Source organism: Tenrec ecaudatus, chromosome 5 (assembly GCF_050624435.1).
Source record: "Tenrec ecaudatus isolate mTenEca1 chromosome 5, mTenEca1.hap1, whole genome shotgun sequence".
NCBI classification, from domain to species: domain Eukaryota; kingdom Metazoa; phylum Chordata; class Mammalia; order Afrosoricida; family Tenrecidae; genus Tenrec; species Tenrec ecaudatus.
This window is the reverse complement of record NC_134534.1, coordinates 81,874,413-81,889,964: the sequence shown is the minus strand read 5'-3', so window position 1 is coordinate 81,889,964 and position 15,552 is coordinate 81,874,413. Positions and strand designations below refer to the sequence as shown.

Below are 15,552 nucleotides of genomic sequence, written 5' to 3'. Positions count from 1 at the left end.
TTTTCAGTGGAATTGTGTCTGTCTTTTCTCCATTGACTACCATGCTGGCTGTTGGTTTTTCATATATAGCTTGAGGAATTTTCTTTCCATTCCTATCTTCTCAATTATCTTAAACAGGAATTGGTGTTGGAGTTTGTCGAATGCTTTTTCTGCATCTATCAATATTATCATGTGGTTCTTATATTTTTCATGTCAATGTGACAAATAATACTAATGGTCTTTCATATGTTGAACCATCCCTGCATCCCTGGTATGAATCCCAGTTGGTCATGGTGAATTATTTGTTTTTTATACTTTTGTATTCTGTTGGCTAGTATTTTGTTAAGGATTTTTGCATCGATGTTCATTAGGGAGATTGGTTTGTAGTTCTCAATTCTTGTGGAATCCTTTCCTGGTTTGGGTATCAGAGTTATACTAGCTTCATAGAAGGAGTTTGGGAGTTTGCCATCTTTTTCTATGTTCTGGAAGAGTTTGTGTAGGATTGGTGTTAATTCTCCCTAAATGCTTGGTAAAATTCTCCAATAAAGCCATCTGGTCCAGGAGAATTTTTTGTTGGTAACCCCTTGATAACCTTGTCTATTTCTTCTATTGCTATGGATCTGTTGAGATTCTTGATGTCCATCAAGGGTAGTCTAAGGAGGGATCGTTTTTCAAGAATTTGTCCAGGTCTTCCAAGTTGTTGAATTCATTGGAGTACAATCCTTTTGTAGTGCTGTATAATTGTCCTTTTGATTTCATTAGGGTCTGTTATGATGTCCCTTCTTTCATCCCTTATTCTTGCTGTTGAAATCTGTTCCCTCCTTTCTTTGGTTAGGTTTGCCAGTGCTCTGTTGGTTCTGTTTATCCTTTCAAAGATCAACTTTTAGCAGCATTATTTTTTCCCATAGTTTTCTTATTTTTCCTCTCCTGAATCTCAGCCCTGATTTTTATGATTTCATTTCTTTTGCTATTAGTAGGATTGTCCTGCTGACTCTGCTCTAGTTGTTATAAATTTCGTGCCAGCATATCAATCATGAGCCTCTCTTCCTTTCTCAGGTGTGCATGTATTGCTATGAAACTTGCTCTGATAACTGCCTTTGCTGTGTCCCATAAGTTTTGGTACATCGTGTGCTCATTCTCATTGGTTTCCAGAAGTTTCCTAATTTCATTTCTGATCTGTGTCAGTACACACTCCTTTTGCAGTAGAGAGTTAATCATACTCCAATTGTTTGTGCTTGTTTTCTTCATCTTCCTTTTGTTGATTTCCAACCTTATGGCACAGTGGTCAGAGAAAGAGGTCTGTATGATATCCATGTGTTTAAATTTATGTAGATTTTCCTTATGTCCCAGCATGTGGTCTATCTTTGAATGTGTCCCATGCAGGCTTGAAAAGAATGTGATTTTTTTTTAATTTGGATGGACAACTCTTAAAATACCTATCAAGTCAAATTGTCTAATTGTAGTGTTTAGATCTGTAGCCTCCTTGTTGAATTTCTTTTCTTGTTATCTATATTTCTCAGAGCGGTGTATTAAAGTCACCCGCTATAATTGCTGAGACTGTGATTTCCTTTTTTGTCTTTTGGAGTGTTTGCTTGGCTTGTCAGTGAATGTTATTATAATTTTTGCCTCACCGTCTACACCCATTGTTGGTATAAATAGCATCTGATCACATAAGGATATATTCTGGTCAAGTCAATAATCCATGTATTATAATTTGTAGCTATCTTACATTTGTTCAATCTCCCTTTCTCAATAGTGTTTTAAAATTATAGCTATGGGCTAATCAATGACACTATAATCAGAAAGTACTTATGCTCTGGGGCGATGCTGATAAGATTCTCTACCATAAAATAACGAGAACATCTCTAAGGTGAACCAGAGGCAGATAAAACACAGATTCAGGAATGACTTATGAGCTCACACTGCATCCTAGCTCCAATTTGAGAAAAATTAGTTTTTACAATACGGCCCCACATGATACTTGCCCCATGAAGGAAACACAGAAGATATGGGTGCTATAACAAAGTGTTGTGAAGAAATTAAATGGTGCTCAGCTATTAAGAAACAAATAGAACATGGGGTCTTAAAGACTTGTTTTCAAACAAGTAGCAATCTAAGTGAAATGTCAATTAAACCCATATGGAAGAAGCACATCAAAGTCTGTGATCCCACAAGTCTAAATTACATAATCAAAATCTGAAGGAAGGAATAGTATCAAAGTTTAAATTTTTAGATCCTTGCACTGAAGGCTGGATGACAGTGAAAACCCAAAACACATTTGCAGAATCTACACAGGGAATGGGCCTCTGGTGGTTTCCCTCTAATTGTGATTGAGGGATGGGAAGAACCTGGTTTTCAGACCGAGAGTATTGTAGAGATGACTCCAGCAGATTAAAATTATAAATCCAACTTGAATGGTTAAAATCGTGTTATCTGGTTTCCTTTTGATACACTTTGTGCTTGATCTGGTTTTTAATATTTTCTCTGTTTATATATGTGTTTTTTTCAGATTGAGGGCTATCCTTTATGTTGTATGTTGTCATTGTTGGTAGACTTTGTGACTCTCTGCTATGTATATTTTTAAAGTTTTGGGTATTTTAAACACAGGATGGGTGAATCTATAAAAATAATAACTAGAATAAGGGTTCCTGGAGGGTATTAAAGGAGAGGTAGCGGGGTATGGGGAGCTGATATCAAGGAGTACAAGAAGGGCGAAAATATTTTGAAACTGATTGTGGTAGCGATTGTACAACACTGCTTGATGTAATTTATCTATGGTCTAGTATGATGTTGGGATTAAGTTTGAAAGAAAATAAAAGATGACCGCAAGAAATGGAGGGAAACAATGACCAGGGTTTCTTCAACTGGGAGTCATCTCCCCTTCCTCTGCACAGACACATGCAAGCATACCTCACCCTCACTTCAAGGCTAATGCACTATTTGGCCTTAGACCATGTGCACCCAGAGGCTAAATAAATCGCTCTGTTTGCTAACATTTGGCCTCATCTCTGAGTTTAGTCACCTCACTGAGCCTTACAATGGAAAGCAATATGGTGACATCTCAAGCATTTTAGAATAGAAATCCTATATGATCCAGCAATATTGCTAGTAGGTATACCCCAGAGACGTGAGAGACACAATACCAATAGATATGATCTCCAATGTTTGTGATAGCACTATTTACAATATCAAGAGTTAAGAACAGCCCAAAAAGCCACCTGTAGAATAGTACATAGATACATTGGTACATAGATACAAAAGGAGGACTATGCATCAATAGAAAAAAATGATGAAAACATGAAGCACCTCATTGAAACAGACAGACATGAAAAACATTATGCTGAGCAAAGTTAGTCAATCACACAAGGGAACATACTGAATGAAACCACTAATATATGAATAAACACCAAGACAAAGACACGCATCTTCCCCTCATAGAGGGGTTTAGGAGAGGAGATGGGTTAGTCAGGATGCGATGTAGTACCCATGGAGGGTGAGTGGGTTGGAAAGGGGGAACTGATTACAAGGACCCACATATGACCTCCTCCCTGAGAGACGGACGGCAGAGAAGGGGGGGGGAGGGAGACTCCAGATAGGGAAAGATATGACAAAATAACAATCTATAAATTATCAAGGGCTCATGAGGGAGGGGGGAGCAGGGAGGGAAGGGGGGAAAAAAGAGGACCTGATGCAAAGGGCTTAAGTGGAGAGCAGGTGCTTTGAGAATGATTAGGGCAAAGAATGTACGGATGTGCTTTATACAATTGATGTATGTATATGTATGGATTGTGATAAGAGTTGTATGAGTCCCTAATAAAATGTAAAAAAAGAAAAGAGGAGAAAAAAATGATTAGGGCAAAGAATGTACAGATGTGCTTTATACAATTGATGTATGTATATGCATGGATTGTAATAAGAGTTGCATGAGCCCCTAATAAAATGTAAAAAAAAAAAAAAAGACAGGCGTCTTTTCTCAAGTCATGTGGTCACTTAATATGGTCTCCTAAAACTTGAAGTGCCACAACTGCTTCCGGGGTGCTGGGTGACCTTGAGCCCTAGGAAACGCGATGGCGGTGGTTTTGAGGCTGAGCGTCTTCCGCGGTGCCCCCGGAGCCCGAGCTCTGTTCCACCGAGCCCCAGTGGTCAGAACTGCGCTTGCCTCAGCATTTCTCCAGGACCGCTCTACTCTGGGAGTGCAGCACATCCACCTGTCCCCTAGTCACCATGCTGGCTCCAAGGCTGCATCTATCCACTGGACTGGTGAGAGGGTGGTCAGTGTTTTGCTCTTGGGCCTGCTCCCAGCTGCTTATTTGAATCCCTGCTCAGCGGTGGACTACTCCCTGGCAGCAGCCCTCACGCTTCATAGTCACTGGGGCATTGGACAGGTTGTTACTGACTATGTCCATGGGGAAGCTGCCCAGAAAGCTGCCAAGGCAGGCCTGTTGGCACTCTCAGCCGTGACCTTTGCTGGCCTTTGTTACTTCACCTACCACGACGTTGGCATCTGCAAAGCTGTGGCCATGCTATGGAAGCTCTGACTCTTTTTACTTCACACCCTAAAAATTGATTGTACAGCTCTTTGCCTCTGCTGTGTTATGCCATTCGCCTGTCTATAAGGAGGAAATAACAGATCTGTCCAAAGATTAAACCTGCAGAGAACCATATGACTAGGAAAAAGTGTGAGAAGAATTGTATTCATGAAGTAGACTGAGTTCCATTTTCTAGTGAGATGATACAGGAACTAACTCTTAACTACTCCCCAAACCCACACTGTAACAAAAGGAATATGAGCCCTTGCCTTTTAATTGGATAGTCTCTAAGTGAGGATTCAGTTGGTTACTATCAGCACGTTATGATTAAAGGTCTTCTGTGTTCGTTCAGGCAATGACGGAAAATGGGCAAGACTGCTAACTCTTAAAGATTTAACAGAAAATTAAAACTGTGCTTAATTGTTGAAAACTCTGCTCTGTTGTGTTGAACCCTCTTACTGATGCCCTAGGGTGAGTTTAAAGTTAGAAAAGTTTGGTAATCTCACATTATTAATTTCTCAATCCCAAGAGTAACGACTTGGGGAAATTTTGAATATAGAGAAGTTCCATTGAGAGAGGAGGTTGCCTTGTAGATTTATTAACTTCTTATTGAGTCCCAACTGAATGTTAACCTGTAAATATTCTTTGCTGATCTCTCAACAAATATAAAATTGTGAGGCAAAAAAACACTTGAAGTGCCATATCTCTCTAATGTGTATTATTCATCTCTGACTTCCTTATTTGTACATCTTTTTATACACTGGGGCACTTTAATGAGCTTGCTGAGAGATGGAGATACATGTGCAAACGGCTGTGGACAGGAGTGGGGGCTGGCAGGGCAGGGGTCAGGTCATCCAGCAGGGCAGGGCCAGAGTGTTCAGGACACAGCAAGGTACAATGGCTAGTGGCTAGTGGCCTTTCTGGCCTATCATCTGTGACAGGGCTTGAAAGCTCATCCCTGTGCCCGTGGTGAGAAGACTGACAAAGAGGAGGATTCCTAGGAAGCCGAAGACCGTAGAGAAGATGTTCAGGTACTTGGCAGTGGACTAGTGGCTCTGGGCCCCAATCATGTCACCCACCACCTTCTGGTCCCTAGACTTCACGAAGTAGGCATAGGCCACGAAGCCCAGGCAACAGCAGTTGAGGAAGAACGCGTACAAGAGGGACCAGATGACGTGTTCAGGCTCGTGGGATTCACTCTGGATGCTGATTACGGTAAACTGTATGGGGGCAACTTGGTATGGGGCCCGCAGCCCACCCATCATGAGCTCCTCTTGAGCCATCTTCTGGGTGTGAGGACACAGAGACTTGGAGAATGGCAGAAGCCTATTTGTACATCTTAAAAACTTCTTGAGGGGAGGCCTCACCAGCTGGAGGTCAGTTTTTCATTTAGAGGAAAGGAAGATGGCCAAGCAGTTCCTGCCATACGGCATATTCCCAACATCATCCCCAATCAACAGTTGTGCAATCGTCTTCAGTGAATTTCAATGAAAAATTAAAAACAGAGGAGGAGGCACAGATCTGTCTCTGAGAAGTTGAGTTCACTTCTGTCAGTGGAAAAACCAAGAGGGACAACCTGGGGAAAATGCTCAACATTACTTATGTAGACTGCCGATGGGAGAATCACCCTAGTGTATGTTTCTAATCATGCTTTTTTTAACCTAATTTCTATTAAGTAGTTGGTGACCCTGGCCACATACTATAGGCAACCAGGATTTCAGATTCCGTCTATTTAATGTGCAAAGCATTCTTCACAGGCCACACCAGAAGGATTCAATTTGGAAACCCCACGAAGACAACTGAACTTTACCTTAAATACACCTGTTGCAGTTTAGAAGAATGGAAATACTCCTTTGGACCTATGGTAACACATCATAGTATTGGGATAAGGTGATTGGTATTCCAAGGTTGTGGAACTGGAAGTTGTTGGACTTTGGTAAACTCCCTTGCTTTTGACCTCCAGGGCAGCAGTTTAAAACCATCAGCCACTCTATGGAGCAAGACAAGGCTTTCTACTCTCATAAGAAGTTACAGTGTCATAACCTCACAGGGACAGTTCTACCCTGTTGTATAGGATCACTATGAGTTTAAATTGACTCAATGAAAGTGACAACTTAAGACTTCTACATAATTGCTATTTTCATACCTCTACTTGCTTTTCACGACATGTCTTATTTTTGCAGATATATTTTTGCTCTAGTGAATGATAGTTATTGAAAGTTTTACTTGTGTTCAGTTCTCATTGTTTTAGTAAACAGTGTTCAGTAATTTGGTTTAAATATGTGCAAGCCAACAATCCATGTATTTTAGTCTTAAAACTTTCATATATATATAATTTCCTTTTCTCAATAGTATTTGAAATTAATATTATTATTAGAACTCCCAAATGTCCGATGGAGGTTGTTTATAATATTTCTCAAGAAAGTGATAATGCTGACTTTAAAATAGACCGAGTAAATATGTAAATCATAATAGATATATGAGTGTATTTTGAGCTCAGACTTAATTGCAAGCACAAAGCTAAGAAAAATTAGTTCTTATGATGCGGCCCCTGCTCGATATTTGCCCTCATGCAGTGATCATTGAAGATATGGTTACTATAGTACAGTGTGGTGAAACTATCAGATAGTGCTTATTTAGCAGGAAAAAAACAACAACAGCATCTAGGGTCTTAAGGACTTGTCTGAAAACTAGCAGCCATCTAAGTGAGGTGTCAGATAAATCACACTGAAGGAGCACACCAGCCAGTGTGATTGAAGAATTATTAATAATAATATATTATGAGATAAGAGGAGGTGACTGTATTAGAGCTTAAATTCTGGGTACCAAGTTTGCAGATGACTATAGATAACAGCAAAACACAAACTTCAAAGCGCCCTCACATGGAGTCAGCCTCCCTTGAAGGCCCTTGGTCAGTCCCTTGAACAAGATGTGCATAATCTGGCCCCCAACAGAGTGCATAAGGGTTTCATAGATTCCATCCTCTGAAGTGGGAAGCTGAGTCCTTCTTGTCAGTTCTTAATCTGGAAGTTCCACTGAAACCTGTTCACTCTGGGCGACCCTGCCAGTATTTGAAAAACCAGTGATACAGCTTCCGGCATCACAATACAGACACTCTATCGCAGTGCGCCATGGACTGCTCGAAGGACAAGCTGGTCTGTTGTGGAAGTATGGCCAGAGTGCTCTTAGAGGCAGGATAGCGAGACTTCATGTTACACACTTTGGACAACTTGTCAGGAGAGGCCAGTCTCTGGAGAAGGACATCATGTTTGATAAAATAAAGAGGCAGCTGAAAAGAGGAAGGTCTTCAAGGAGATTAATTAACACCATGGGTACAACAAGGGGCTCAAGCATAGGTAAAATCATGAGGATGGAGTAGAACCAGGCAGTACTTCATCCAGTTGTGTACAAAGTCACAATGGGTTGGAACCACCTTGATGGAACCTACCGACAGAATGCATTGGAGAGTTGACTGCTGCAGGTTAGTTAGGGTAAAATGTAACATCTTACCATTTGTTTCCCTTTTGACTCAGTTTTACCTTATTCTAGCTTGTATTACTTTCTTTGGGGTTAATGTGTTTTATTCTTTTGCTGCTATTTGGGCTTGTAGGGGGGGGGAATGATTTTCTTTATATGAAACTCAGAATTGGTATGTTAGACAGGGTTCTCAAACGAAACAAAACCAGGACACTAATGATTTTATAGATGCTTATATAGATATATAGCTATATATAACATGTGAAATAAACAGTTAATTAATCTATAAAGCAGTACAAATGGCTTAGTACAACTCACTTCCATGAGACAGCTGTGAGACACTGGCAGTCCTTCCAGTCTAGAGGGCCGCCGGGTAGTCCTCTGTAGAGCAATTCAGTCTATCCAGGCACAGACAGCAAACAGCAAGGCAGATCACCAACAGTCAGCCGGATGATAGGGTCTAACTGTCCCCAGCTCAAGCGATGTATACACCAGTAGCATGGTGAAGCAGGTATTGAAGGAACCTCAAACTACAGCAACACAGTCCACGAGTTAGGTCTCCCACAGGTAATGTAGCTTGTACATTGAAGCAGAGAACAAGCAAGGCAGCTGCACACTGGTCTGATCATCAAAGAGCAAGAGACAAGAAAGGCAAGGCTCACCAAGCCATTTATCTCTCCACCCTTCAATTAATCCCACATATGTTCATTGGTCATGTTGGCACAATAAACCTACCTATCACAATAGGTAAATCTATATAGAGAGCAACTAGATTAATAGTTTCTTAGGTTGGGGGAAAATGGAGAGCTAATTAATGCAAAAATGAAGAAAATGTTCTAAAATTTATTGTGTTGCTGAATGCACAACTCTTTAATAATTTTAAACAATTGAATTTTATGATATTTGAATGATACGTGAATAAAAAAGAGTTGCATCAAATAAACATTTTAACTATTATATATCATCACTACAACTCTTATTAAAAAAACCCCAAAGCAATTCAACCATAGGACATTGTCATAATAATGGGTACACCCAATGAGAGAGCCTTAGATGACACAAACCACACCCTTAACAGAATTGAAGGGAGAAGTAGACAACTCAACAATAACAGGAGACTTTGATACTCCAATTTCTTAATGATACTTTTATTGACATATCTTATTTATTCTAATATATCCCTCCCCTTCCCATACCGTTCTGCTGTGCAGGCCCATCGGGTGGGGCTATACTATCATCAGTGTCATCAACTTCCTTCTTCCCCGCTTTCTCCTCACCCCTCATTTCCCATACCCTTGGGAAACCCTTACCCCTGTCAGCGTCTCTGAGGGCTCATCTATCTTGACTACAATACACCAAGTGATCTAAAAAGTACAAATGAACATACACAAATCTACACGATTCATGAGGTCTGTCACGTAAGGACCATAATAGGGACCATAAGGGGAGGAAATCTTAGAGAACTAGAGAACAGTTATGTGGTTCATCAGTGCCATAGCCTGGATTTATCCTCCGTCCCATGAGGTCCCACTAAGAGGAACTGGCCAATTTTCTTGCTGGTGGACTTTGGGTCTCCACTCTATCCAGCACCCTTCATATCAATTTGGATGTGTGCTTATTGAACTTCTGATATCTCTTCCAGTCAAGACCTCAGGTTCACACAGGCTGGTGTGCTTCTTCCATGTGGGCTTCGTTGCTTCTCAGCTAGATGGCTGCTTGTTTAACTTCAAGCCTTTAAGACCCCAGATGCCATAGGTTTTTATAGTGGCGCACTGTCAGCTCTCTTCACCACATTTGCTTGTTCACTCATTTTGTCTTCAGCGATAGTGTCAGGGAAGTGGGTATCATAGAGTGCCACATTATTAGAACAAACTCTTCTTGTACAGAGGTAAGATTTAAGTAGAGGCCCAGAGTCCATCTGTTTCCTTGTTGCATTTACATATATTTACATATACAAGGAAACATACATATATGCATACACACACATACATATAGGGATTTGGATTTTGTTTTTTTCTCTTATCCCACTATTATGGTCGCCTGTCGTTAATCTCTCAGTAGTTCTTTTCAGATACAATTTGATTGATCAAACATGCCCTCCTCAGGGTCCATTTTAGAACTTACTATTCTTTTACCCGTCATTCTTGGCTCCCCACTCACCTTCCCTCCCCTCCTCCCTTCCTGTGTTCCCCAGGCCCAGCCACTGTTTTCTTAAGACTGCTGTGTTAATACGGTGTCAGGGGAAGCCAGCCCCTACACATCATTACAGGTCCAGTAGGCGCAATTGTACAGCAATAATAAGTAGAGATCATAGTTACGTTATAGAGAGCATGAGAGATAGAAGTGAGGTATTGAAATAAATGGAGTCAAACACGATTCATGGAAGCATGCTCACCTCTGCCCCACTTCATGGTCCACGCAGAGGGAGAGAGATAGAGATTTAATGCTAGCCCAGGCCTTTTATATTCTCTGGGGGCATGCAAGCCCCCTAATTACAGGTGAGGACATACGTCACTGGAAGGGGCTGTCCTATAAGTAATACAATAATGAGGGGGGGTGGTCTAGGGACATACATGCAATAGGAAGGGGAGGGATTGGGGTTATACATGTGACAAGGTGGGCAGATCCTAGATTTAGGATGGCAGCTTAACTTGGACCCATTCCCTACATCTCCATAGGAACCATTATCAGTAGGGTGTAAACCCCACCTACTGGAACCAAATAGATGTCTGCAGGCGTCCATTGTCTTTAACAGCAGGGAGTGGGGCTTGCCATATAGACTGATTTCCCCCCCCCCCCCCGCCCTCCCTCCCCCGCTCTGGGAGGATGTCTGAGCATCTGGCCTCCCCCCACAATATGGTTGACTAGAGATATAAATTCATAGATATGCATGTGTATAAGAAAAAGTTTTATATAGAGTACTTGTACATTAAGAAAACATCCCAACCCAGTCCAGATCAAGTCCCTAAGTCTGATATTAGGCCATATGCTCGATACCAATCTATAAAGTCCTCCTCAGGCTCACAAAACACGTGCAATGACGCCAAATGTAGGAAGATCACAGGCAAGTGGATCAGAAGTCATGCATCCAGTATTGGTGTAAGTGTCTCAGTGCTGGCAGGGGTCTCCACGTGGCTCCTCTAGTTCAGGGCATTAGCATGGCTCCATGTGTCTTGCAGTTGAAATGTCCCCCAGGGAGTGAGGCTGCACCCTGCCTCCAGCAAGCTTTTTATTTCCTTAGTGCCTCCAAATGAGGTCATCAAGCTGTGAAGTGACTGACAGGCTAAACTCCACCCCTTCACTCTTAATCCTGTCAAGTTGACAACAGATTATATAACTACCACAACTGCCCATCCTGCTTTTCTTTATAGATCAACACAACAAACAAAAAAAACAAATAATAATAATAATTTAAAATTTTAAATACATGCACACACACCACATACAGATAGTCACCCGACTAAGCGGGATCATGACTTACAGCCGCAATCCTGTCCAAAAGGTGAGTTCCCCATAGATCCACATTGCTATTCCTGCAGTCTGGGATGGAGCGGTCTTGTCCCCCCACCCCCACCCCCACCCCCACCCCTACCACCTCGATCCCCATCCCCAACCCCTCCCCTTTTATGCCTTAGACTTTCAGTGTGGCCCCTTGTGAGTAACCTCCAACCAGTTCTGCCAAGTGCTGCCCCCAGTCAAAAGCCCACAGTCGGGGTTCCTTGGGAGGTCACGGCTTCACTCCCAATGCCGGTCTGTTGCACGCCTCTCCTGGTCTGCTCCCAGGAGCACAGCCAGACCAGTTGCTCTCCCTTCTGGAACTGCATCTTCAGGGCTGTCCACTGCAGCGCTGCCATCTAGGGAGAGGCTGAGGCCAGCTCACAGTCGTCACTGGAAAGAGCAGCTCTGTTCAGGAACATTGCCCTTGGATTGGCACGCCGCAATCAGGTCCATTCCCCTTCTCCCTTTCCTGTGGAAACACAAGGAATGCCTTCCCCTTGGGTTGGTTAATGCCCTGACCCTGTGCCCCCACCCAATTGCCTTCATTTTTTCTCTCCCCCCCCCCACCTCTCTATGGGCCTTAAGAAGACATATATGAGGGAGGGGAAGGGAGCAAGATGCCTTTCATCACAGATGCTACCTGCATCTGTTGTTAATGACCTATGAATCTTTAGGTTGGCTCTGGCTCTTTGCCAGAATATTTGGTCCTCAGCTGGGGCATTGTGTGTTATGTGCATGTTCACTTGTGCCTATTCTGCCGTTGGAGCTTACCTCAGTGATACACCAACTTTGTCAAAGAACAGAGCAACTAGAATCTAAAAAAGAAGCAGAAGTATGAAGCACCACAAACTGGACCTCACAGATATATGTAGAACATTTTATCCAACAAGAAATATATATTATTTTCCAGTTTACATTATTCATAAGAGACCATAAAACTAAATCTCAATAAATTGTAAAATATTTAAATACTACAAAGCATCTTATCAGGTCACAGAGCTATAAAATTATGAATACACAATAGAAAGTTCAGGGACCAAACTGACATATGCCAAAATAGAATAACACCATGATTAAAGACTACTGAGTAATAACAAAAGTAAAAGTGAAGTAAAAATAATTTGAATCAAAGAGAATAAAAGCACCACCTGCTAATGTTGTGGACATCTTTATAATACCCAAAGTGATCTACAGATATAATGCTATACCAATCTTAGATTCCAACATCATTCTTGAAGAGATGGAAAAACGAATGTCCAACTTTATGTGGAAAGGAACAGGTCCTAGATGAGCAAAGTGCTGCAGAAGAAAAACAAGCGGGAGGCCTCACACTTTCCAATCTGGTGCTCGCTTTCGTAAATTCATCTACCTTTGGACAGCTTATCTTTGACAACGGGCTGAAATGCACCAACTGAGGAAGAGATAGTTCCTTTAACAAATCGTGCCGGAGAAATTGAATAAGTATTTCAGTAAAAATGAAATAGAATCCATATCTAATACCATAAAAATGGCATATCTAACACGATAAAAACAAACTCAAGATGAATCCAGCATCTAAATGTAAAACCTGGAATAATAAGGCTCATCAATGAAAAAGTAAGGCTGAATTTAAGGATCCTAGCACACAGCATAAGTATACTCTGAAACATCCCAGAAAACACACTAGCGGTGGAAGAAAACTTGATGACTAGGGCATCCTGAAACTTAGAGGCCAAATGACAAGCCCCAAAGAGTAAAATGAACCACAACAGACTCGAAAAACTTTTTTGGCAATGACACACTGGAAAAGCATTTAATCTCTAAACTGTATATAAAATATCACCATGAAAAAGATAAAGAATCCAATTAAAACTTGGTCATAGGACATGAACAGACATTTAGCCAAAGAAGACATATAAGCAATCAACAAAACACATGAAGAAATGCTCATGATCATTAGCCATTAGAAAGATGCAAAGCAAGTATGATATATCATCTCACTCCGACATAAATGGTAGAGTTCACACATCAAGAAAACAATTGCTCATGAGAATATGGCAAGATTAAAACCTTCATCCTTTGGTGATGGGACTATAAATGGTGCGATCACGGTGGAAAATGGCATGGCACTGCCTTAGAACTAAAAGTACCATATGACTCAGCAATTGTTCTTGGTGCATCTATACACCTCAAGAAAGAAGATCCTTGGCAGAAATAGATACGTGTACATTCATGTACACTATTCACAATAGCAAAATAGGGAAACAAAGTCAGTGTCCGTTAATGGAAGAAGGGATAAACAAACTATGGTGCGTACATAGAATGAATGCTACACAATGTTAAAGAACAATTACAGATCTGTGGGACACCGCATAGCATGAGTGTAGACATCGTACTGAGTTAAATTAGTCAATCAACACAGCACACATACTGCACGAGAGCTTCTGAATTTCTTGCCATGGACTAGTGGAGTGCTTACGGTGTGTTGATAAGTTTCCATTGGTATTCCTGAAACATTGCCAACACCAGCAGGACAGCTTGACTTCTTCCTTCAGTATCATCAGTTTGTGGTCACATGCCACCTCTTGATATGAATAAATGTCAGCCAGTTCACTTTTGTGGTGACTGTGTGTTCCGTCCATGTTCCTTTGATGCTTCTTGTGGCATTCAATATTTAGCCAGTAGAGTCTTCAATATTACAACTCCAGACTTAAATATTTTCCCTCATTCTTTCAGCTGAAAACTGCTGACTTCCACCTCCTTTTGGGTTTCTAATTCCAAGACTTTGCACTTAAAAACTTGAGAGAATGAGTCCCTGAACCTGGGGTTCAGGACAATAGTTACAGGGGCCACCCAGGTCCATTTTGCATAATATAGTCCACAAATATAAGGTTCTATCTTCTCTTTTGATGAGTAGGGATTGGGGTCTTACCAGCTTGTGAGTGACCATCTGAGGTACAACTATTGGTCTCTCCCTGTCTGGAGAAAAGACAAGTGAAGGTGAAAATGAGAGAGAAAGAAGTCATGGGAAAAATCTCATTATCTCTTAATTTTTTCAAGATATTTTTAAACTCTTCACAGGTCTTCTTTTGTGACTTTAAATATTTACCCCATCAGTGAGTTTTTAAACGTAATGATTTTCTAGTAGTTTTATTGACATATAATTTACATATCATGCACTTCAATATACTTTATATTTCTAAAAATTCTTTGAAAATCTGTCACTGCTGCAACTAGGAAAGCTTTTTCTTTCTTTCTTTTTTTTTTTTTGCTGAATTTGTCCTGGAGGTGGCAGGCAAGTCCACTTTTTACATACTTCTTAGCCAACCAGAGAGCATTACAGTGAACGCCAGGTCAGAAAATAAAATCTAAAAAAAATAGATATGTGCTAGAACCAATTCAGTGGTGTGAGAAGAGAGAGAGAGAGAATTGCGAGACATACCTTTAGGATAGAGTAATAGACAAAAGCTAATCCATGGGATAGCTTTAATTGAAGTTAGTGCCATTACAAAGGAAAGTTCAAACTTTATCTGGATTTTTTTTTTAAGTAGCCACAAATCTCCTGTGGATTCACAGGTTCAGCTGTCACTTCTTGATGGGTCAATCTTTGGTTTGGCTGGTTTTACCCTAGAGTGCTGCATGCAGCTGGCCACTCGTAGGACCTTAAGTTACGTGGGAATCGAGAGTATAACAGTGTAAGGTAGGGACCTTCCCAATGGGTGGGTTGGGATCCTGGGATGCTTTCTTTCCAAATATTCGTTAATTCTTGGAATCCATGTTCATACAAAGGGCTTGAGACATTTAAGGACAGGCGTTTTATTCCCATGTATCGGATTATTTATTTGAACTTGGGACAGCGATATGACGAGCTGTAGGACTTATTCAATATCTATTTTCATTGAGTCTTTCTTTCCAATGATTCCATAATCGAAAAAAGTTCCTCAGTATCCAGTGGGCAAATTATTTGTCTTGACTTGACTTCAAATATTTCTGCCCAACAAATGATTATTATAATTTAGCCTACCATTCTCTGGCCAAACTTCTCCATCACCTATCTTCTACTGAGGCCATGCTATACTGAAGAAAAATT

At 41.0% G+C, this 15,552-nt stretch overlaps 1 pseudogene; it reads left to right on the top strand.

Moving 5' to 3' along the window:
• The first annotated feature begins 4,025 nt into the window (after positions 1 to 4,025).
• Positions 4,026 to 5,023, top strand: LOC142448813 (succinate dehydrogenase [ubiquinone] cytochrome b small subunit, mitochondrial pseudogene; annotated as a pseudogene).
• Positions 5,024 to 15,552: the final 10,529 nt, after the last annotated feature.